Source organism: Thermobia domestica, chromosome 2 (assembly GCF_964235325.1).
Source record: "Thermobia domestica chromosome 2, izTheDome1.hap1.1, whole genome shotgun sequence".
Classification (NCBI taxonomy): Eukaryota; Metazoa; Arthropoda; class Insecta; order Zygentoma; family Lepismatidae; genus Thermobia; species Thermobia domestica.
This window is the reverse complement of record NC_137455.1, coordinates 144,872,585-144,898,768: the sequence shown is the minus strand read 5'-3', so window position 1 is coordinate 144,898,768 and position 26,184 is coordinate 144,872,585. Positions and strand designations below refer to the sequence as shown.

General features: G+C 34.2%; 1 long non-coding RNA gene across 1 annotated transcript in view; it reads left to right on the top strand.

Moving 5' to 3' along the window:
- Window positions 1-1,669: 1,669 nt before the first annotated feature.
- Window positions 1,670-26,184, top strand: part of LOC145679744 (uncharacterized) — a 37,861-nt gene continuing 13,346 nt past the window's right edge. Inside the window, exons 1-2 of the long non-coding RNA XR_014130520.1 lie at window positions 1,670-1,742; window positions 19,700-19,884. This is a non-coding gene — a long non-coding RNA (uncharacterized LOC145679744). The remainder of the gene's footprint in view (window positions 1,743-19,699; window positions 19,885-26,184) is intronic.

Below are 26,184 nucleotides of genomic sequence, written 5' to 3'. Positions count from 1 at the left end.
TATATATATATATATATATATATATATATATATATATATATATATATATATATATACGATAGTGCGATATATAGTGTCAGCTGATTTCATGATAGAAAAACAATGTTAAAAGAATTCATAAAATTACGCTAAAATATTAAGTTCGGATAAACCCAGGGTTGGAAATTATCTTTCGGATTCATACAGCAACATGTATTCCCTTAAGTTTTCCATACATAGAATATATAATGTTAAAATATCAGTCTGCGACAATTATACAAATAAATTTGGTTTTTAAGTTAAACATAAATGGAATTGTGGACTTTAGTTTGACATTGATCTACTTCAGAAAAGAAATGAAATGAAATTTTTCAGAATAACGTCCCACGATTCTGTCCTTTACGAAAAGGGAGAGGATGATTAAGGCAAGCGAATAATAATGATAGAATTGGGGGTATGAGAATGTGGGAGTATACCCATGTACACGATATTGTCTACTACAAATTCACTTGATTGGGGAATGAACCAGGGACTCCACGCAGTAGAGGTAAGAACCCTACCACTGAACCACTGTGCCCCCTACCTCAGAAAAAAAATGGATTGAGAAGCAAAGGTGCAAAACTTCTTATTTGTTTTTATTGGCGCAAGTGGGATCGTAATTAAACACAAAGTGATATAAATATACATAAATATAAGATACTAAAATTCTAAGAAGGAATTCTTTTAGAATAATCCTATATTTATTTTAGTCATCGAGTACTATTAATTAAAATACGTAAAGGTTATTTTCACATATTTAACATAAACTTATTCTTGTATTTTAAGAATTCAAATTTCTCTTCCTGTCAAAAGATGGAATTGTTATGACATTTAGCTCAAAATAGTTCTTTAGGGGGGCCTAATTTAAAAATAGTGAAGAGATATTTGTTTAGTTTAATGTCTCGCGATTACGCACCGAGGTTAAAGGACAATGATAATGAGATGAATGATAATGGTGGAATGAAGAATGTGTGAAGAAACGAGAAAACTCCGAAAACACCCACAGTCACAGTATTTATTAATAACAAAGTTCAGGGACCCCACGCGCCAGAGGTACAAGTAACAAGCAGATTATTATCCTTTTTCTATATATTTAAAGATTCAACATTTTAAAAGTTCTTCTCATCCTGTTTGTATATTTATTCTGAATGCTAACTACAGAGTTACTTGCTGCAGAATTTACGGAAATAATACAGAAGTCTTTACCTGTTTTCTAGAGCCTAGATTTAAACAAAAAGAAAGAAAGAAAGAAAAAGTAACTCGCCTTATGAGCAGCAATAGTTATTCAAATTTTGGTTTATTTTCTGCTGTAGTGTGTTCTAACCCAAGGTAGCTTTACTGTGGCATGAATGTTGTAATAATGACATTCCAAGTAAATATGACTTTACTTTAGTTCTTGAAATATCCAACCCCTTTTAGAAACAAAAACCAGTTTCCACTCAACCTCCCATGCGAAAGACAGATCGGATGAATTACATGTTATACAAGAAAACAGCAGAATGTTGTCAAATATTTTTGCTTTTATCCTGCTGATTGATGCTTTTTCATAAATTTTTCCTAGTTTTGTCTCCAAGAAAGATAACTGGACAAAAACATGTTTTTGGAACTCTAGAATTGACAGTGAAACACATTAACAAATCGCGTAAAGCAATGATTAATCATTATAGTCTGTTTGTAGTTATCATATTTCCCCGCTTTAGAATAGAAGATAGGATATTCTAATGGTGAGTAACTAGTAGTCTATGCACAGTAGAAGCGAGCGAAGTTGGAAGAAGTAACTTCTCTTACCATAGACCGATTTTATTCGTCAGTAATTAATCTCATTCGGAAATCTTAAACAAAGATGTCATGTTTAATGCAATTCCAGTAATTTTAGGAAGTTTATCGTTATACAGGCTATTTTTTCTGACCAATTCAAAATTACAAAAGTTATTTTTTAAATAATAATAATAATAATAATAATAATAATAATAATAATAATAATAATAATAATAATAATAACATACTACGTTTCATAAAAAAATGTTTGCTATTGTGGAGCTTGCTTTATAAGATGGGAATTTATTTATTCAGATTTCCAAACCACGCTATGTATAAGTATCAGAAGTCGTAGGGAACGGCTACGTCCGTCCGTCCGTTTGTTCACTGGTAAAAGAGCAGAAACGGTAGGAGCAGTTGTGTCATTCAGACAGTTTGCACCGATTCGCCTTAACTGATTATTATTATTTTTTTTTTTTCAGATTTCCGGAACCGGTCGTTAAAATTCTCTTTACCTCTCGATCCAGCACTTGATGAAATAAAGGTGCTAGTAATTCTCTAGTACTATTTTCGAAAATCAATATAAAAAATATAAAAATACTATATGTTTTAATCATAGTCACCATTACTAATATTATTATAATTCCAATGTAATAATAATAATAATAATAATATCATACAGTAATACTATACTGATCTATAGTAATACTATACTATACAATAGAAATCAACTTAATATACTGATCATAGAATCGGTTTGCATGACACCATTGGGTAGGATATACCGAGAAATGGTTTTCCGCCAACCCTCTATACAAACCGGAAGTAGTGAAAATCAATCGTTTCCGGGTTCAACATTGGTCGCCATAGAACAAAAACAGTAATAGATAGTAGCAATTAGTTTTTTATTTTTTTATTTTATTTTATTTTTTTTTGTAATCAATTCAGAATCTTAAGAAAAGATAGCATCTCCACCAATATCTCTCTGATTAATCCAAAAGTTGTAAAAATTAACTAGATATACTGCTTCGTATTTTAATCTTGATTTCCACAAAGGAAAAAGGGTAAGAGCTAGCAACAAGCTGTTTTTTGAAGGCCATTAAGTGTTGCAAGAATTGATTCCATCTATTCCGTTAACCCTCTATTTACACCAGAAGTGGAAGAAATAAGCTATTCCACGTTTCAAGATTGAGGACTGTAGAACAAAACTTTAATAGATAGCAACAAGTGTTATTTAATCGATTCAGCATCCATCTGTATCTCCCTACTAAGAGCGAAATTAGTTTTATTTTTAAAATTGGTCTCCATAAAAATAAAAAGAAAATGGTAAATTATAGCAAAAAATTGCTTTCTGATCTGGGTAAATTTCATATCACCCCAGGAATAAATTTCATTTTGACCTTTGTCCATCGATAACTAGAAATGATGGAAATCTAAGGCTTCCAGTTGCAACAGTGATCATTACAGTGCAAAAATGATAATACATTCTGAAATGTAGAAATCTCTATGGCCTATGGAACCCAACATTCAATGTAGTATTCACAAAAGCTCTTCATTGACTTGTGCCCTTAGTCAATTGGATCCAGTTTCTACTTTGTATTCCTATTTCTACAACATCCATCCTAATATTGTCTTCCCGGTTCTAAGATTGATTCAGACAGAGAGAAAACTACAATAGGAGGTGACAAGTGGTCCTTGATATGGATTCTGAATTCCAAAAAATGATTTCTGAAACCGGAAGTGTTAAGAACTAATACAATTTCGAGTTTTAATACTGGATTCTGATAGTTTGGAAGACTACCGTGGTTTTACAATGTCAAACGAAACACATAATAATAATAATAATAATAATAATAATAATAATAATAATAATAATAATAATAATAATAATAATTATTATTATTATTATTATTATTATTATTATTATTATTATTATTATTATTATTATTATTATTACGTTAGTAAAGACGAACTGATCTTACTGTTTCTCTTTGAGAGAGCGTAAAGGAATCATATTACGTTAGATAAATTGCTTCATCCATATGTTGAAAACTGGAACACAATCTTATAGATTCATCACAACTCAGATGATAATAAAGGGAATATGATGACTCATGTTTCTGAGACATAAAACAAAAAGAAGCACATATCTAAATTTCTCCCTCAGGAATAACAAATCCTAATTTTTATTTTAGACATAAATATATTCTCTTTCTGGTAAGAAATAAAAAAATGCTCCCATATAAATTGATACAGATATGTTTCTCGCATAAATCATTTCGTTACGAAACAATTCTATGTCATTGTAGCATATCTTACAGCAAGAAAAAACCACATTCTTTTCAGTGGTATTTTTTGATATCCTTTTTAATGAATCTAACTAAACCTAACTTATTTCATTATTTTACGTCACTAAATAAGTTTACAAAAATAATACTTATTATTATGCTAACTAAAAACTCAAATATTTTGTTATAATTATTTAACATTATTTAGAATAGTAAATAGTAAGTATGATAACTATTTACTACAGAAAGATTTAGATATTATTAGTAGATATTGTAAAAATTACTTATTAAAAATAAACATTCTATCAGGCCTTCTTTCCATACTGTCAAACTAAACACAACGACACACTGAGCAATGCTATATGATAATATATATAAAACATATAATCACGTAACAATTTCAACACAATAACTGTGTCTTCATCAGACATCCACTCCTCTGGAAATAAATTGTGAGAAAGCTAAATAGGAGTGTTAACTTTGACAATATATTCAACATTGACAATATATTTATTTATAACTGATACAAAATAGATATATATTACAAAGGTTTATACTCCTTCAACGTAGTCTTCAGCATTGTGTATAACTCATCGTCAGTGAGGTAGAAGTCATTGTATACCTGTAGCAGCACCTGTTATACTGCTCTATTGGACCAGTTCACTGGCTGAAGAATATCTTGAGCAGTTCTGAAACGGATATCATGAAGAAGAATGAAATCAATGTCATAAGGACTTAAGTCCGGGGAGAAGGGTGGATGCTACAGCAGTTCCTACACACATCGATCGAATAAATTAGTTCCTCCCTGCGGTTTATGAGCCCGAGCCTTGCCCAGTAAAATGATAGGTGAATTCTATAAAAAGTGTCGCCGCTTCTTTCTCCAGGCAAGTTGTGGAACAAGAAAGGAACAAAAATGTTGCATTTTGACGGTCTGATGTGCAGGAATGGTATGCATTAGGATTACATCAAACTAGTTGTACACGAGAATCGTCATAACTTTCACATTACTGAAGTTCTGACGAACTTTAGATTTCCATGGTGACCCATAATGACGCCATTCGTTTGTTTGATTGTCGTTTCAATTGTGCCTCGTACGATTGGCTCATGTTACATCCAGCGGCATGCGTGCCTCTCCTTCCCGTACAGAGCGTTCCAAGTGAGTACGAACAGTGTCGTATAGTAGCCATTTCTGCATTTCCGTCGGTACTCATCGTGATGCAATATTACTCATATCTAAGCGTTTCATCGAAATGCGTTGCAGAAGAGTCGTATGCGCTAATCCTGTATCTTTGGCTAACTCACGAATAGTATGGCGTCAACCAATGTCCGGTAACACGGTAACAGCATTTACGTCTTCTTCACTGACACCGGAACGATCAGGTAGTTGCATATCTATCACATTTCGGCGTCCCTCCCTGAAAGCTTGTATTCACCTTACTACTGTTCTGTAAGGCAATGCAGGTTCTCCCCAAGAATCTCGAAGACCTTGATGACACTCTCGTGATGTGTGCCTTTTGGCACATTCATTTTTACCCAATTCTTTTGTAATTGTTTAGAAAACATTGTGACAACAATAATCTTGCCTTACACCGCCCCCATACGCGTGTGTGTTTAACATAGACCGCAAGCTACACGAGGCTCTCTTCTTCTCGTCTACTGTACTCCCCTTACATGTGACTCGGAAGAGAGAGTCCATCTGCGCTTAGGTAAGGTAGCTATGTAACTAACATGTGGTACGAGGGACACTATTTGATTTCCTTTCATAGCGTCTCCAAAGCAGTGTTGCCACTATTAAAGTTCCAACCCTCGTATATATATATATATATATATATATATATATATATATATATATATATATATATATATATATATATATAATAACAAAACCCAATGATACGTGAAGAAATACATAGTTCATGGAGTAGCTCTACATAAAGCTGAACAAATGAAAGGTTTCGGCATAGTATTTGACAGAAATATGAAATTTGACTATTATATTAATGACCAACTCAAGACACTGAAATAATAATAGAGTCAATTTTCAAACAATGGCCTGAGTTTACAAGTGCCAGATTATATATATATTTATATAAGATACTTGCAAGATCAACACTAAAGTTTGGTGCAGTTATTTCGAATAGTATATGTAGGACCTACAACATTGGCAAACAAAATTTAGACAGTCTAAAAATATTTTATTAGACCATTATGCTGTAAAATGAATGGAGAACACTATTTACGTACGGTAACTATGAATACTGGAATCAATTTTGGGGATTACAGGTATTGAGTGATAGGAGAAGACTTATTGAAAGATATTTTCTTCAGGAAATACTAGATAATAGATATCATATTGAATCCTGCCTACAAAATATAGGTACGAGAAAAGTGCGAATGCATAATATGAGAAATGGAACAATATTAGTTCCCTTGAATCCAAAATTTGTAATTTTAAGAAGAATGACCAATTCTATTAATCCAATTTGAAACGTTCATTTCTAGTCAGTACAAAAGTATAAATTCTTTTGCATTAGATGCCACATCAAGATAAGTTCCTCTACCTTCAAACCTGTAACCCTTAAATCTCTTTTGGTAATACAAAGTTTCAATTGACATTTCCTACATTTTCCGTCTTTAATTAACAGAAACATCCCCACTGGTGAGATGGAGAGAGGTCGAAGTTTCAAGAAGCGGAGCATGACTTTTACAGATATCCTTCTCCTTCCAGCTTCTGTGAAATTCGGTTAGTTTTCTCTCAATTATTGGAAATAAACCAGAAAATATTATAAGGAATAAGAGAACTGTCATTGTAATATTAGTGCTAATTCAGAAACTGATTAAAGTGAAATTGTATATGAAGAACATCATTGACTAATTCTTCATAGAAACTTGTCAGTTACTAATCATACTAAGGAAAGCATGTATTAGAAGGAGGAAATCTATCTTCATGTGTTATCTCATTGATCAACGATAGTGCTTCACTTATAGGATAATTAATTGCAAATTACACTGTCGCTTATTATACCAATTCCAATTGCTACACTAGGCACGTGGGTAGGATTTGATATGTTAACTGGTACCTGTTTTGGAATATTCAAGTCGATCAGCTGAGTACTTTTAAAGCTATAGATATATGTGTTCAGTACATCGAAAGTCCCATTTCCTTTATTGCTTATTCCCTTAACCAAAGGGAGTTACATCGTTCATTTAACTATTTTCTCAATTGTTCTCGCTACGCCTGGGGAAACCACACTGACAGCACCATCTGCTCTTTCTTTCCTTTTTCCTTTTGTTTTCAGCTGACACTCACCCATGTACTAATTAGGCCCAGTGCTATTTGACTACGGGAATCCGTAGACTAGTGCGGCTATATTGGTAGCATAAAGTCGAATATTTGCTTGCTTAAAAATGTATTATGCAATATGTATTCTAAATAGAAAATAGATCAAAATGAATTATCGTCACGCAATGCATAACGTGGGGTCCATTTTTTAATTAAGCAATTGCTAGTTGATTCCATTCTTTTTGTGTGATTTATTTGATTCATCCATTGAGATCGTAGAAATATTGTATAACCAAAACTAAGGCTCCTATTTACTCATTAGGCGAAGTCATAAGCTTCCTTAAAAAGAAAATTCTAATACACAGGGGGCGTTCAATACGTTTGGCACAGATTGTTATAATATTTTTATTAGTTCCAATATGATGATGAAATTTTAGGTGAATATACTCGATCCTTTGCCTACAAGACCATGTTACTCAATATAGCCTCTATCTCCTGTGACGCATCTTGTCCAACGTTCTTTCCGTGGATTGAATATACTTTGGTAAAATTCAGCTGGCTGATATTACATCATTGTTTCACACAAGAAATTAAGGCCTAGTCGCTCTAGAACGTTTTTCATCGCAGACGGGCCCTCAGACGACCAAACAGGAAGAAATTGGATGGAGCAAGGTCCGGACTATAGGGACGCTGAGGGACAACTTCCCATACCATTTTGATAATTTTCAGCTGTGTCATCATGACTTTGTGAAGTTTAGCATTGTCATGAAATAGTTTGATGACCTTACCCTGCTGTTTCTGCTGTTGCGGTCTCTTGGTCTGGAGAACGCGTCATACCTTATTCAGTGGCAAACAATAATTCTCTTTATTAATAATGGCTCTTTATTAATTGAGGAGCAATGTTCCAAGAAGTCTATGAAAATGACACCACACTGATCCCAGCGAAAGGAGATCATAAGGTTTTTTAAACCGCCGCAACTAACACTGGGTACTAGTGTGGTTCAATGTGTGATTCCCATAAACCGGAAGCAACTTCCTATGAATCGGTGGGGTTGATTTATCGCCGACTTTGAACAGGAATCCAATTACCGACCGTCGTGAGGTCCTGATGTCTACTTGAGTATCAATTGTGGTAACGCCCTTTGCATTTATATTTTGAATTAATCATAGAATAGAACAAGGGAGTCTATTTACAAATAAATATAGAAGAGACGAAAATTATCTTCAATGAAATAAGAATTGAAGCTGAAAATGAGGAATTAGAAGAAGTGAATACCACCAATGCATACCTGATCTACGCATATGGAAATAAAATATAAATAACAGGATGTTAAACTAGGTTGAAGTGCATTCGGAAGAAACAGCTGCATATTGAAAAGTAAAATGTGAGTATGTTTAAAAAGTAAACATTTCAATGAATGAATTCTACCTGTTTTGCATATGCATAGAAGACATAGTCACTAATAAAATGAGATTTAGACCTCTGCATAATACACAATGAAGTAAGGAAATAAGTATGCTAGGAATCACCCAGAAAAGTAGCACGGATCAGAAATATGAGAGGAGTGAAATATATTATCATGAAAACAAAGGCTTTGGAATGAAGGTAGACTGCACATATTGTAAGAAGAAGTGATGACCGATGGGCAAAAGCAATTCTTTACTGGATAAGAGACAATAAAAGGCATAGGAAATGTCCTGGTACAAAGTAGTGTCAGAACATCAAGAATCTCTGAGGAAAGGAGTAACATAGATGACTGGAGAAAAGTTGGAGAGACTTTTGTCCAGCAGTCGATTGGCATTAATTGACTTTAATGACAAACTTGGTTTGGCTTTAATACTATTCAAGATTGTTTGGTATTAATCGCCAAAATACTACTAAGTAAGGTGAGTTTAGATACTTTTCTCATTAAAGAAGATTTATGTTAGCTGATGTTATGATTATTTAGTTGTTAGTATAATTCCTCTCAGTGAATACATATCTCGAAAATACTAATTATGTTACTGTGTATTTTGTAAGCATGCTGCAGGAAGAAAATTCTACTTAATTCAGAAGCATATAATGGAAAGAAGTTCTGTTCACTCTTGTTTTCCTTCATTACCGTTAATTTCTGTCAGCAACGACACAAGTCATTAAGAACTACTACAACTGAAACATGTTGTGAAATGCCAATTAATTCGGTTCCGTTAGTTATATATATATATATATATATATATATATATATATATATATATATATATATATATATATATATATATATATATAGAATTTATGGGAGAAAGAGATTTATCCATATCCTTCAGATCTTCTCAGGCACTAATCCCTCACTGAGCATTTCTACTGAATTAGGTGAGCCTTCATGCACACATTTACGTAATAATTAAGACAAATTGCATCTTTTTTAAAATAATAATAATAATAAAAGGCAAAATTGTATATATATATATATATATATATATATATATATATATATATATATATATGATTGTATTTTTCTACACATATGTCGTTTGCAGTTTTTCGTCGCTCCAGTTGTATTTTAAGAGCACGAAGTTTTAAGTTGACTATAAGGACAAAAATGCAGTCTTACACAGGGTGGGTTATAAGTCACTTCAGAAAAATGAATTTGAATTAAATTATTTATCAACTTCGAAATGATAAAATAGTTACAAGTTGTATCATAATATTAAGCTAGTTTAGGAAGTTAGGTAACCACATCATAACGTATTGTTTACGTCAAACTGTTTCTGCTACTGTCGTCAATCGAAAAACGAATAACTGCTAGTGTAAAACGAGTTATACCCCACGCTGAACTGTAGGCCTACACTCTTCAAATTGCCAGAATGGTGTTCAAACGACAAATGAGTGGAGTGGTGTTCAATGAGTAGAGAGAATTTAAGGGTAGAGCTGATAAGCGTGCAGTGCATGTCTCTTTAAAGCAGCGTTTCCCAACCGGTGTGCCGCGGCACACTGGTGTGCCGTGAATGGGCCGCTAGTGTGCCGCGAGGAATCGAAACAAAATTATTGATTTTAGAGCAATCAAATTGCCAAACGTAGGGAAAAATATATATTTGTATATCACATTACTATGAACCTCTACTATGAATCTACATTTTTTTTTTAGTTTCATACCGGGTTACTGTTCTGCATTTCTAATGTTGAAAAAAGTATTTATTATCATTGTTATGACCATTATTGCTTCTTTATTGTTGCAGACTATTTCGTAAATTGAAAATTTAAAATATCATTCAATCCTCTCGACAAATTACCTAGTCTACATTCGTGTTTTAAAAGTAAAAGAGATTTGTTTGTTCGTTCGTTATTTAGTGATCTTCCTTCTTAGTAAAAGGTTGGATACAGTTTTTGAAAAGAAAGCGTATTTTTAAAAACCTGAGTCCAATATTTCATTGCAATTGTTTTCTATTTTAAAATTAGAATGAAAAATAAGCATAATGATTTACCACGAGGAAAAACAAGTGATAGAGCTTTCTTCTTTGCGAGGAGGAGATTAATAATCACAGAAAAAATACCACTGTGTTTTATATTTACAAATAATAATATCTATAAGTGTGCCGCGAGAATCCAAGTAACACCCGTAGTGTGCCGCAAGTTAAAAAAGGTTGGGAAACGCTGCTTTAAAGTTTACATTAAGCGAAAAGCATATCTTTTCTTCTCTCTTCAATCAAGAAAAATCAGTTTGTTTTTACAAAATTGCCAAATAGATTATTTCAGAATGCCTTGGAATATGTCTGTTAGTGATAGTAGAAAGAACTCATTTTGATGCATAATGTCAAATCAGTTAGATATTTACAACTTGAAGACGTAAAACTAGCTTAAAAGATAGCTATTTTGCACTCCAATGTCATGCCTTGAAACAATTGCGTGGGGGCATATCTTTCCAAAAACAAGAATCGTTATTAAAGGGACTTAAAAATTATTTAAAATGTCATTTAACCCCTCTTATGCCCAGAATTTTGAAGGGTTTTTGTTCTGTCTAGGTATAGACAATATCGAATAAATTGTTCCGATATCGCGACATCGGAACTTTTAAATTTCAGGTTTTATAAAATTCTCCTGAGTGTGAATTTTCTTTCTACTGCGAAAAATAATTGTAGTTTACTGGTATTCTGATCAAATAAAAGCAAATCAATATTTGCAAACAAATCAAAACAAAACAATTGTTTTATGTTTTAACAACCTTATAATAGAAGTACGTGTTTTCAATGTGATATTTCCGGAAAGGAGTTTACTCTTAACTTGAGGTATGTTTGTTCAAAAACGAATCAGGCATTTTTTTCATGTTTCATAACTAAATGTTTCATTAACAATCCTACATTTTAAAAATACGTTATTTCATTAGAAAAATCCATTAGGGAATTTATTATTGTGGCTTTTTGAGAAAATATTCTCAACAAAGACTTAATAAGCAATTTTGTCCATATTTAGTATTTAAATATTTAATTCACAATCTTACAGTATGGAAAAGTGATCTCTCTTGAAAAATCCATAACAGCAGTTTACTCAGTTTTATTTCCTTAAAAAAAGAAACGATTATTAATATTTCGTAAATATTTCATTAAAAACACTAACACTACTGGAATATAGTGTTTTTCTTCTCTTTTAAAGTCAGTACCTTTCTGCGCAACATGCAGGACCAATGGCAACAAAACAGGCAGCAACACCTGCCCAAAACGGCCAAAAACTGCAGCTCCAGAGAACATCATACGGATATACCCGAACGACAGGAACAAAACGCTCTTCAACAAGACTCCAGAGGCGAACACCGCAGTAAACAACGACCAACATCCACCAGCTCAAGGAAACACGGAACAGCAGCCCAAGCCACCTCATCCAACCGCCGACGCCACAGAAGCAATCAAAAACGCCATCGAAGAGATCACACATAATATAATCCAATGGGTAACTGCCGTACTCGCGCTAGCGATTAAATCCAACGAAACACAAACACTCCACGCCTCAATCAAGAAAGCGACAACGGCAATATTTCATGAGAAGATCAACATTCTAAATTCCAGCCAAGGATACGCTTACATCAACGTACCAAAATCGACAAGACAAGATGTGCAGAAACCAAACTAAGCAGGACAGACCCAATCGCGCCACCACAAATATAATGTTCATCAACATCCAGGGCATTCGCTCCAAACTATATGAAACTCTAACTTACCTACAGGACTTTGATGTCGACATCGCCATCATTAACGAAACACATCTCACAAAAACTTACCCAACACACCTGAGAGAATACAACATCGTCAGACATGACCGGGACATACCAGCCGAAGGAACGGCCATCATTCTGAAGAAGGGGATCAAATACGCCGAATACCATTCCAACCACGCACTACAAGAAGATGACCACGCCAATACTGCTGAAAGTACAACTAGAAACACCCGTCCACATAGCCACTTTCTATAACAACCCTGGGTCATCCATAGAAGACTCGTTCAAACTGCTCGATCACCTGTCATAGTTTCGTTTTCCGGCTGGATCTCATGTAGTTCGGAGCCGACCTTAAGCTGTAAGCCCACAAGTTATAAAGTTAACCAAGAAAGTTCTGTCGCTTTTTCTCCCATCGCCTTTGAACATCGATATGACACCTAAGACGTACCTGGAAGATCAAAAATAGTCCCCATCAGCATTGACAACCTTCTGTCAACGTTCTGGAAGGCCATGAATTCCACTGCGGTAGAACTTGGTGGGCCATGAAGCGAAGAAGGTATCAAGTACATTTTGCATCTCTACTAGGGATTTGAACTGGCGTCGTCTTAGGTGATTGTCCAAGGAATCGGACGGTGCAACGCCCTGGGAGTATGGAAGATGCAATAACATTTCCCATCCAAGTCTTAGAATGGTGTTCCGGGTCACTCTAGCCGCGTGAGGCTTAGCGTTGTCCTGTAACAGGAGGACCCCATTACGATTCAGAAGTTCTAGCTACAAAGTTTCGCGTTTTTCTTGAACACGGCTCAACTGCTGACAGTACACAGTAGTATTGATGCTCTGACCAACTGGTAGCAGTTCCCGATGCACGATGTCACAAGCAATGCACCAAACACACAGGACGACCTTCTTCTTGTGCAGTGCTGGTTTCGACTATTTTGAAACCATTTCATGGGATGCTAACCAATGATGACGGCGCCGTGGAGCTTGCTACAGGATCCACTTCTCATCACATGTCAACACTCTACCAGAAATGGCTTCTTCCTCAGAGGAGACAGCAAAGAAACACAGATGTCCGCTCGCGTTGCCTTCTGTCCCGGAGTCAAATCATGAGGGACCCATCGACTCAACTTGTAGTGCTTCCCAAGTTGATGGAGGGTGCTGCCGAATGGTTTTTCTACTCACACTGAATTGTAGTCTCAGTTCCTCACAAGTCTCGCCACTGTCCGTCTCAATGAAAATATTCATTTTGAACGTGTGTTGGTCTTCCGGCGTATGCTGCATCTTCGAGTGTTTTGTTACTGTCCTTAAGCTTGTTAAACCACCGCTGCACTGTTCGAGTAGTCACGACACTATCCAAAGGCCTGGCAAATCTTCCGCCCCGTTGCAGCGGTGTTTAACCCCAGTTTGAACTCATACGGCATACACGCCCTTATGACGCTCTGTGGAAGTACAATGTTCACTCTGTCCTTAACCAAGTTCACGGTGTAACGGAACTACCATAACCAGGTAGTATGTTGTATATACCAACACCAAGAACTGTCCTTCGCCTTATCTTCATTCGCATTCAACTCACGGTGTGATGGCCAATTGAACACAGATCTCCACAAAAAGCGGCAGAACTTTCTTGGTTACCTTTATAAATATAAAGTAGCTGAAAGGGACGCTAAACCCGAATTCAATCAAATGCATTTTTTTCACGTATAAAATATAGGTCTATTTCTTCCGATAATGATTAACGTAGTCAGAATTTCAAGCAAATAAATTTCCTACATTATTACTACTATTATATTTGTAAGTAGCCTCAATTACCCGCTTTGCAATGTTAAAACAAGAAAAATTAATAATGTGTTAGTCAGTCACTTTTTACTATTCTGAAGCGCTCCTCTGATAGACGATATTTTTTGTCTTGGGCTATTATTTTTATATATCTTTCCTCCCCCTCCCCAAGTTGTGGTGCTGAATTTGTATTTAAATGGCATCGAAAGTGTCACTGTTCATCTCAACCACCTCGAAAACTATGGATTCGACACCAATATAGGTTATTTTCTATTATATATATATATATATATATATATATATATATATATATATATATATATATATATATATATATATATATATATATATATATCACCTTCTCTCCTCCCCTAAGTTGCACCGTCAAAGTGAAATGATTAAGAAAAAAACATTTAAGGCTCAAACCTTATCTATATTGAAATTTTGATCGAGATCGGTGGAGTGGTTCAAGTTATTAAGCCATAAACATAGTCACTTTAATTTTTATATGTATATCGATTTATTATATTAATAATTGAGAACCCCATAAGAAACCGATTATCAATATAAAAAAATTACAACTTGAATATACCAATGAAGCTTCCATTTACAGCTACATTAACACGTATATATCGTTACTAAAGTGCTAGTAAAGAAAAATAAAGACCCCGAAAAATAAAATGAGAAGTGTTTATGGTTCATGCTAAATTTAATCTCTTAATCCATACTAGTATACTCACTCTTCCTCCCTCTTAAGAAGTCATAACAATTGACTTAAACTATAACACAATTTTTAGCATGAAGATAAATTGACCAACATTAACCAGCAACATGAATTTATTGATACTACTTTGCACTTTTTAATTTTCATCTGACTCCTCCACTAAAGAATATTTTGTAATAAAAATGAATGAACTTCTATAATTATCTCTTTTTCTATGGTAAACGGATTACGTACTCGCATTAATTGCGTACGTTATTACCAACGAACTCTCAAAACAAACCCATGGCATATGTGATTATATTAAGCACTTAAAGTCAGAACCATGGGCTGCTTAAAGACGTTTCCATGTATTGAGACTCATACGCAATTATATACGCTTACATATTTGCCTCAACACTGAGAGAGCTAATTTATTTTTATTTCTTCGTATCAAATCTCATTTAGAGCACAATATTTAACAATTTACCTGCGGTTGAAACTCTTGAGAAATTGTGTTTTGTTTCTAATTGAGAAAGAAAGTGCATTATAAAACGCGCTTTACACTCCTGATTTATTTAATGTTGCATAAATTCTTATTTTATTTAAAAAATGAATTGAAACATGATTTTATGGCCCCATTCACAGGGCGGAAGAACTGGAACGACAAAGTCGCTTGCAGTTTGTTCCTCCATTGCGTAATAGCTATCTCCCGTGCCAGCAAAATGTAATGGAGGAAAACTGTCTCTTATGTTCTCACCATTACAATGGATAAATCTGTAATGTTCTTCTTTTTTATTATTTAGGAGCAAAGTAGATGATCTTAATTCCCATAAGAATAATAGAAGAAGCACATGTTGCATCTCCTGCATACTTTCAATTCAATGTCTTTCTCTTCACTTATGCTTTATCATTTTTTAACTGAAGAAAAGAAGTTTTTTTCAGCCATAAACGTCAAGGCTGGTTTTAATAAGTAGAGCATTCAAGTACTTTTTACACAGAACTAAAAATCAAAAATGAATGATTCAGTACTCCGAGTAAATTTTCTCAATTTCCATATAGTATTCATTACTTAGAAACCAAAGTACATATGTAGATTTGATAGACATATAACCATTTATATTAAGTCAATAGTTACCTATTTAGTTTAAAATAGGGAATTTTTTTCCTTTCTATTTTGAGTGCACTAATACGGTTTATTTCAATAAAATTGAGAAATAGGGTAATATATATATATATACTAGGTGTATCATGAATTTTTGTTCTTTGAATTTATAGAGATAATAAATACCACGTTAGCTTTACATTGTACGTGTATCTTCAAGTTTGATTCTTGGTAAGTGTTTAATTCCTATCAGCCTACGAGAAATACTTAAACTTGGGATCTTAACTTTAAAGAATATGTATAGGTTTTACATTGAAATTCCTGATAAATCCATGTAGATATACTATAAACAACATTTTATGACTGTTTCAGATCGATTGATCCTTATGTTGCAGAAATTACGAGTTTGTAACATCCTCCTCTTAACTGGTCTGTAAAATAGTCTATTTTCACCGGTCCCAATAATTTTTAACTAAACCGATGAGATCACACAATTCAGAAGGGGCAAGACACAAAATATAATTGTTAAACATCTATAAGGCATTTGTTCCTTTTCCTCATCCGAAATGATTGTATCTGAAAAAGACCAGCCACCAGCTAGTTATCACAAACTTTATCAATAAAAATTACGACGAAGCTATAAAATAAATTTAAAACCAAAATTCTTAGATTGAGATACACTCATACATGCCTGGGGGTATTCGAGACTTATCCGTGATCATTCGCAACAATTTATGAAAATAGTATAGAGGCACGAATGTCCGCGAGACAGGTGTGGTATTCAGTGTTATTTGCACTCGCTTCTGTTATTATTTCACATTGCTTTAAACCATTATACACTTTTAAGAATTTCTTTTCAAAAACTACTACACTTAAAGTGACTTTAATGTGGGTACAGCGAAAGAAAAATAATTAAAGAAAAGAAACCAGTATTGAAATCATAACGAAAGAAAAATATATTTAAAAATTTGAGAGCAAGAAGCAGAAAGGAATTAAACAACAAAAAAGTATAGTTGGTTGACTTCGTTTGGAATTTTGCACTTTTAAACACCGAGGCTATATGAAACTCGGACCTACAGCAAGGGATGTAATGGGGTGATACTTGAGTATATTCACCTAACATTTTTATAGTCCAGCGTATACTCACCTTAAATTTACGAGAGTGAGCGTATATTGGGGTGCGTATACGCCAAGTAGTCATGCATATACGCTTTAATTTTTAAAACGATCGAGCGTATACCTACCAAAAATTCTAGCATTACACCACAGCCTACAGCTTAGTTTGGTATTCGAACCTAGGTCTCCCATGCCGAATCTGCATATGCTAAGAGTATACAGCCACAATGGATAAAAATTGCAATGAATGAGAGAACATGTGAGGGACCTTCTTATTCTATACGATTGAAAATATATAAGAATTATGTATTTCTACTCGTTTTTTTACTCAGCGACATTAGGATTTGTCTGACCATTCTGAACTATCTTCTTGTATTGCCAATAATAATTTTATCCATTTATTTCTTGTTGTCTTTCTAGTTTCCTTTTCTTTTATTTTCTAGCATATTTTCTTTAACATATTTTGTCTGAATTTATTGAATTTAATGATTAAATGGTATTATTATAAGTACCTCAGTGGAATTATTTCAAAAACCTACTTTGCTTGGCTTCATTTTACATTGGAAAAGAAGATGTTCTTTTCGAATTCAAACTTCTATGTATAATTTTTATGACTAATAATAATTGTTATTACTATTACTATTACTATTACTATTATTATTTATTGTAGTAGTAGTAGTAGTAGTAGTAGTAGTAGTAGTAGTAGTAGTAGTAGTAGTAGTAATATACAAAGGTAAATTGTATCCCCGTGAAGTTTATTTCTGTTGAAAATGTACTTTTTTTTATATAGGTAAAATATATTTTCTGTGATATATTTCCTGATAAACTGTACTTTAAGGTCTCAGCTGATCTGAAATGACAAAGGGACAATAAACGACATTCGAAAAAGCGAAAATTCCTTGAAAAATATCTAAATGAATGTTTTCACGAATCGAAGTCAGAACTCCATAAGCTAATATTGATACTGCATCCCGTTTACTTAAAAGAAAGCGGCACTTTTAATATTATGAATGAATTTTTTCAGCTGTACGCATTTTGCATTGATAAAATTTTAATTTTAAATTTTGTGAATTGTTTCCCTTTCTCTCTCCCATACAGTGTCCGACTGGCCAAGTTGAAGGCCCTTGGCGCAGGTCCTTAAAGGTCCCCCATATATATAGGGTCGGATTTAGGGGGATGCACCCCTCATTATCTAAAATATACATTATCTAAAATGAGAAGCTAGTAGAGAAAATAGCAACACTTTCCGAAACTTTCTGACAGCAGAGGATCTTATTAGAAGAAGCATGTGTGTCACTGTCAGGAGAAGTCTAAATACTTACAAACTATATACTACTTAACAGTATATTTTTTCGTATACAGCAACGGTACTTCGGTTTTAGTCAAACGTCCCTCGAATAACGTTAACCGAACGCTTTCCCACTGAGTCATAACTGTCCCCATTAACAGTTGTTTCTGCCTACTTAACGTCCCACGAATGTCTGTTAGACTAAGGAAGACGGATGATTAAGGCAAATAGATGATGACGATGGAAGAATTGGTGCAATGAAAATGTAGAAGGAAACAGAGGGAAAAACCAATGAACACGATATTGTCCATCACAAACTTAATTGGCCGGGGATCGAACCAGCGACCCCTACACCTCAGAGGTAAGCGCTTTTCAGTGAGCCACCGTGCTTCCCTTGATAGTTCTTAAATAAATGAATGATCCATTTCAGATTAACAAAGACTAAAAGCTTCATCAGACTGATAACGAACCTAATACATTTTAATTCCATAAAAATTAGTTTTTCTCGATTTTCTAAAAAAAAAAAAAAATACTTTTGAGAATTGATCCTTAAGAATGACATTTTGTTAAGATCAATATGATCTATGCCTTGATAAATGTCATATCTTTAGACAAGATTTATCTAGTAGTTTAGTAAAAATTAAACTTTAACTATTAATCATAATTTTATGCTATATCTCATTAACCATTGTGCATAATGTTCTCCTATCGTCTTAATAAAATGGTTAGTTAGTATATACATCAGTGGATCAGTATCATGTTAGTAACTGGCGTGTTTATCACAAATTATCAATTTTTTATGTTTACAAAATACGTAATTAACTACTTTTTCCTCTATTTTCTTGAAAATACTCACGGGAATTTATATCCACCCGTAGCACTGTGTTCAGTTCAATGAGATTAGTCAATTAATACAGTATATGTATCATTTTTCACATTTTTTCGATAAAGGTTAATAATGTTGTAAAGTTTTGCAGCATAAATTACAAAAAAAAAAAAATCATCTTCAATAGTTAGAGAATATTTATCTGACAATACAACTCATAATAGGAATATTTTCTTCCTTAAATTAACACTGTTGAATGATTTGTATAAGATATTGGTTATTGTTTTCTTGAAGAATTTCTTCATATGTAGCTTCATAAGTTCCTGTTCATCATTTCATGTTGTATCAATTACAGAAAGGTATGAACAGCATGCAAGTACATTGAGAACTTTTTCCAGAGTGGCCATTAAGAAGTTGTTCCTGCTTTTCTTATTAACTCGATTTCTGTCATGACAAAAAGAAGTAAAGTATATCGCCTTCCTTTTGGTGAAAGTGTATGCAGTTATGGAGAAGTTACGGTAGCTGAACTAAAAGAAAAAGGTATGTTAATTGATTTAACTAATAAAAAGTATGTTAGACATAGGAACAACTAGTTCTTTTGTTATTCATTAACACTTACACCACGAGCCAGATGCGTTTCTTAGTTTATTTGTAGGGGATGTAAACATCTAACAAATACTTTCACTATGTAGCAAATAATATAGGAATTTGTTTAGAGAATATTTTTCATGATTTTAGTTCATAATCGTTTGATTCGTTACTCATGAACGAAACTGCACATTCCAAAAATAAATTTCGTCATTCTCTTTCACAGGGAAATTTTGTTACAAACAGGAAAATACAATGTCATAACAAAATACAATCTTTTGGCTATTTTTGTCTTATAGTCACCATCAATTGTCGCACCGTGAAATCAACTTCAACAAATTCTCCTGAAAATAAAAACTGTGCAGAAATATTTGAGGAATTCCTTTATAGCCTCTTGCACTTCTTCGTTGTTTCGTAAGTGATGTTCCGATTTTGCTGACTTCAACACAGAAACAAGGTAAAAGTCTGATGTGGAAACATTGGGGCTATGCACCGAGTTATTCAATCTTTCCCATTCTATACTACGAATGTGTTCCGAAGTGTCTCTTGCTGTGTGGAGCCTTGCATTGTCGTCCAAGAACAAAACCCTAGATTCAAGAACCCTGATCTCTTGTGTCGAATGGGAGATTTCATTTTGTTTAGTGTATGGCAATAGTGTGCCACATTGACTATCACTACAGTGAAAAAAATCAAGCAATATGATACCCTTCACGTTCCAAAACACTATCAGCATAATTGTCCCTCGCTGATTGCGACACTTTGAATTTTTTCGTAAAGAATCAGCTTAGATGTTTCTATGTCATTGAGGTGACCCTGGTCTCTGGAATAAGTTGTGCAGCCAGGTCTTATCGACTGTGATGATTCTGAATATAAAGTCATTGCCCCCGCGCTCATACTGCATCAGGTGTTCGAGGTTTCTTCCCAGGTGAGGTCTCTCGACACCTACCTTGGTGACACTTTTGAATGACTTAACAAATCGTAAATAATGTCATGGACTTGAGGATGTCCAACATCCAATATGCATGTTACATCAGCCATGGTTACATGCTTATTGGCTAATACCATTTCCTGTACTCTATTGAGGTTTATTGAGGTGGAGGAACGCCCAGATTGGTCTTCATCTTGCATACTTTGCCTACCTTCATTGCACGTTGTACACGAGCGCCCAACCACTAGATGGATATGTCGTCGCCTCCATAGATGCTCTGTAAGTGTCGTTAAATCTCTGAAACACTAGTCCCACGCACCCATTCATAGCGCTCGAAAGAACGTACTTCTATTTGTGACCACGTTTCTATTACACGTCTTTTTGTCATACATTGCACTTGATTGAGTTCAGAGGCTCAGGCACGCCGGCTTCCCGCTTATTCTATTCTTTGGCACTCTATGCATGCGTCATTGCTCCTCTACTCTCGCTTCCCTCGTCATGATTTAAGGAAAGATTGTATTTTGTTGTGGCAATGTAATTTGTACACTTTGTAATAAAGCTTCCCTGTGATTTAAAAAAAAATAACAAAACATATTTTCAGTATGTCCTTCGTACGTTAACATACCTTTAAAGATTTTGAGTGTTTACATAAAACTATAAAAAATAATTGAACTTTGTTCATTGTACATGTACAAAAGCTCCAATTTTCCGAAAAGTAACCATGTACAACATTTAACCATGGAACTCTTGCTTAGTCAAAGCCCTTCGTGTGCTCCAGCGCCATGATATAAAAAGACCAAATCGAAAAATATCTTACTTAATGAAATTTTAAAAAAATGAAGTTGGACAAATACCAGCAATCTTATATATGTGTCAGAACTATAGAAACAAACTTCTGGAGGTGATCCTACAAATTAGAACAATACAAAAAGTCTCTATCAACCCACGTACGGCAATACATATTTCAAGAGACACAGGCTTTCGACAATCCTGGGATATTGCCAAAATATGTACCCATCATAAACTCGTAACCTGATCTATCCAAAGAAAAACATTTGGAAAATAAGAAGTTAAAGCGTTAGCTATGTAAGATATCAACATATCTCAAACGAATAACTGTTTGTTATAATAGTAATCAGTGGTTCCATTCATGCTCATTTACGCCCATGTTTATTTTCCAGAGTTGACAGGAACTGCCACTGTAAATTTCATATGTTTGTTTTTGACTATATCAGGTTACGAATCCCTAATGGGTACATATTTTGGTAATAATCAACACTAAAGTTCATTATGTCATGATTTTTGGAAACTTGTATTGTCGGAAATGGATTTATACGGATAAAAGTTAGTCCCCATAGTTCTGAAGCATCCTTTATACTCGTACCTTAACAAGGGAAGAGAGGGAGATTATATATCGAAGTGGAAGATGGCTTATACACTAATTGAAAGCAAATTTCCGAATGCATATACTGTGCGAGTTACATGAATATACAGGGTGTCCAGAAAATCCGTTTCCACCTCTAGAAATCGCAAACAGTGAGACAGATGCCAAAACAGGAAAACACTTGTTTGATCATATTAAAAGTAGAACATATTAAAACAAAAAATGTTGTTCCAGGGCCACCCGCAGGGTCCCAGGCGGGCTTCAACTCAAAAATTGCAAATGAAAAGGGGGTCAAGTAGCATATCGTTTGAAACCTGTTTGGAAATGAAAGATGACGAAACAAATATCTACTTTCTAAAATTACTCTGTGCAAAATGAAGGCCGGTTAAAATGTAAGCTGCAAAAATATTTGTCCCAGGGTCCTCCCCAGAGTCCCAGACGGGGTCCTACTCAAAATTTTCCAATTGCAAGAGAGATCAAGTAGTAAGCATATCGTTGGAAACCTGTTGGGAAATGTAACAAGACGGAACAAGTCTCGACTCTAAAATTATCGTGTGCAAAATGACGGCTGGTCAAAATGTTCGTCCTCATTTCGATTCTCCGAGCGCATTCGCTTTCCATTTTGCAATCGGCACTTGTTGTCATTTTGAGACACTTGTACATATTCGCTGTTCCTGGTGCAAGAAAAGTTTTTGTTTGAATCATTTTATTCTTGATAATCCAGACAACGGACATACGTACCACTATTGTACATTATATGTTAACTAGTCAGTTCTCTACTCAAAGATGTTAAATGTTCTCTCTTTTCTTTTCTTTATTTCTTAATTTAATTTAATTTTATTATATTTCTTTATTTCATAGACATACTGGGCCCAAAGAACAGAATCTCACATTAGGGACATTTCGTTTCTTTACGTTGAGTACAAGAATTAAAATGAAAACAAACTAAAACCGGACCAGAGAAAGAGGAACTAAAATATAAGATGTTTGCCCAGTGTTATCGTAGAGCGTCCAGACTTGTTCCATCTACTTTCATTAACAGCTTTCAAATGATGTGCTACTTGAAACCCCTTGCCATTTGAAAATTTTGAGTAGGACCCCGTCTGGGACCCTGCGGAGTATCCTGGAACAAATATTTTTACTTTTAATCATTGCACTTTTGAAATGATGACATGTGTATTACTGTTTTGACACCTGTCTCACCGTTTAAGTTTTTTTTCTTTTGGGTGGCCATAGACTGTACAATGACGTTTTTGCTCACATATTAACCGGCCGCCATTTTGCACAGGGTAATTTTAGAGATCGATATTTGTTCCGTCTTCTTTCATTTCTAAACAGGTTTCCAACGATATGCTACTTGATTCCCTCACCATTTACAATTTTTGTATTGAACCCAGCCTGGGACCCTACAGATGGCCCTGGGACAAAGCTTTTTGCTTTAATACGTTGTACTTTTAATATGATCAAACACGTGTTTTCCTGTTTTGGAATCTGTCTCACAGTTTGCGATTTCTAGGGGTGGAAACGGATTTTCCGGACACCCTGTATATTCATATAACTCGGACAGTATATGCATTCAGAAATTTTTTATTACAGTTTCATAATAGGCGTCATTAGTGCTTTCGATTGGTATATAAACCATCTTCCACTTTGATATATAATATCCCTCTCTTCCCTTGTAAGTAGTGCTGACTGGAACCTACCTCTCCACGGTGAACCTTACAGGTTCAGTAATTATAGGAGGACAAGAGGGAGAAGAGATGACCAATATTATTGGCTAGAATGGTGATGTTAGTAAAACACTTCCAATTTCTTTCATCAATCATGACAGACCAAAATCCATTAACCTAATCCTCTGGGAAAAACAATGTTCGGAATCACATGCAGGCAGAAGGTACCTGGAATACCTGGAATTAGGGAGTTGATTGCTATTTAATATTCATCCTTACTAGTATAATGTGAGATTTCTCTAATCAGAATCAAGATTCCAGGAGATGGAAGACGACCTTCAGAAGATAAACTGTATCGAAATAAGCAAAGTAAAGAGAAAACAAGACAAGGTAATCGAATTGGGGAGCAAAGTTAAAATCAAAATTTGGAAGCTTGCGAGGATTTCTTATAAACGACAAGCCAAAGAGCAATGGTTGAGCAATAGTAGAGTAGTAAGATTTGTAATCAAACTCTCCTAAGGAGACAAACTACAAGTGCTTCAAAAACATGAGATGAAGTGGAAGAATTCTAGGAATTAACTATACCTTAATTATCTAAAAATTATCAAGGGAACCTTAAACGTCAGAGTTGGGCAACAACAGCCAAGAGAAAAATCAATAGCAAATTTCGGCTATGGTATACTTGATGAATGTGGAAATCTTTTAGTAGAATTCGCCTAAGTCGATAAGATGTAAATTTCTTCTACAAGAAATAAAAAGACAATAGAAAAATAGTATTGTGACCATCAATTGGACGAACAAGAGAAATTAACTACTTCATGTCTAGCAGAAAATTTGGGATTCAAAACTGAATGGTTATGAACATATTCAACACAGGAATGATCATAGAAAGATCTAAACTGCGTCTAAAGATGGAAATAGGAAGAAGAAATCTTGTAAGATGAAAGGAACGTTTAAAAATAAAGATTCTTCAAGAGCAGCGTGATATATTTCAATTGGAATTGTCGACTTGATGAAGTTAAGGTTATTGCAGAAGCTAACAAGATACAGAAATTCTGATGGATACAGTTGTGGAGGTAGACAGTACTACAACAATAAAGAGAAAGAAGTATCTTCGGAGGAACATTCCGTCTAATGAAACAAAGAAGAGAATATTAATAGTGACAATCAACATCCCAAATAGAATACGAGAAACTACAACACAATACGGAAATGGTATACAGAAGATATTAGAAAATTCGATCTAATGGTTTCAACGTAAAGAGCTGAGACAAGACTTTAAATTCTTATCATAGACAACCAATGACGGAGCCAGAAAGAAATATACTAATTTAGATTGGCAACGGAGCTCAAGGTAAAGTTTCCGAACCAACATGAGAAATGGAAGCGACCAAATATTATATACGTTATAACTGAGAATAAATCATAAAATCTGAACCGAGCATTTCTACTTAGGTATATTGAAAGTACCTTGTATTACAGGTACGGCAATTTAGCATTCGTTACTGTACTCAGTTACATTTTAGGGTATATATTCTAAGGATACAAAGGATACAATTTAAATGTCGCTTAAAATAAATAGCCGTGGTCCTCTTTCGCTTTGAGGTATTTTTGAAGACATATGATTCGAATATGCCTCTTGGTGTCTGATGAAGGCAATGAGAATTCGTCGAAGCTTCGGCCATATTATATTGCTAATTTTCAGTTATAAACACATCTAAAGCTACTTTCAGCAATATACACATAGCAAATTCTGGGGAAAGTTAATACTAAAACTAAGCAAGATTTTAATAGAGCTAGTGGCATGTTTTCCTTCCGTACTGTAATACTACTTTGTTAACGAATCATTTAATCTAATTAGAGGTATCTCAGTTGTAATTGATATTTAGATATAATCTTAATAGGGAATTTCACAATACATTACCATACTTCATTAATGTCAATCTGTTGTGTTGACTTAGATTTTATGCTGTTAGAATGCGGTATTCTAATGAAAAAGGAAATATCTCCTATAAACTTTCGTTGTTATAATATGTTTAACTTTCGCTCACGCATTTTTATCAGCGAGCTGTGAACATATATTTTATTTTTCGGCATGATCTATTTACTCATACTAAGAAACGCATGCAATAATAACGATTCGCTCTTTTAGCCGTGTAATTTTTTTCACTAATATCCGATCATTATCATTGGAACTTTATTTATCAACGCTTTCATGATTATGGAAATATTCAAAGATTAATTCGTCATTTTGTTGACACTATTTTATC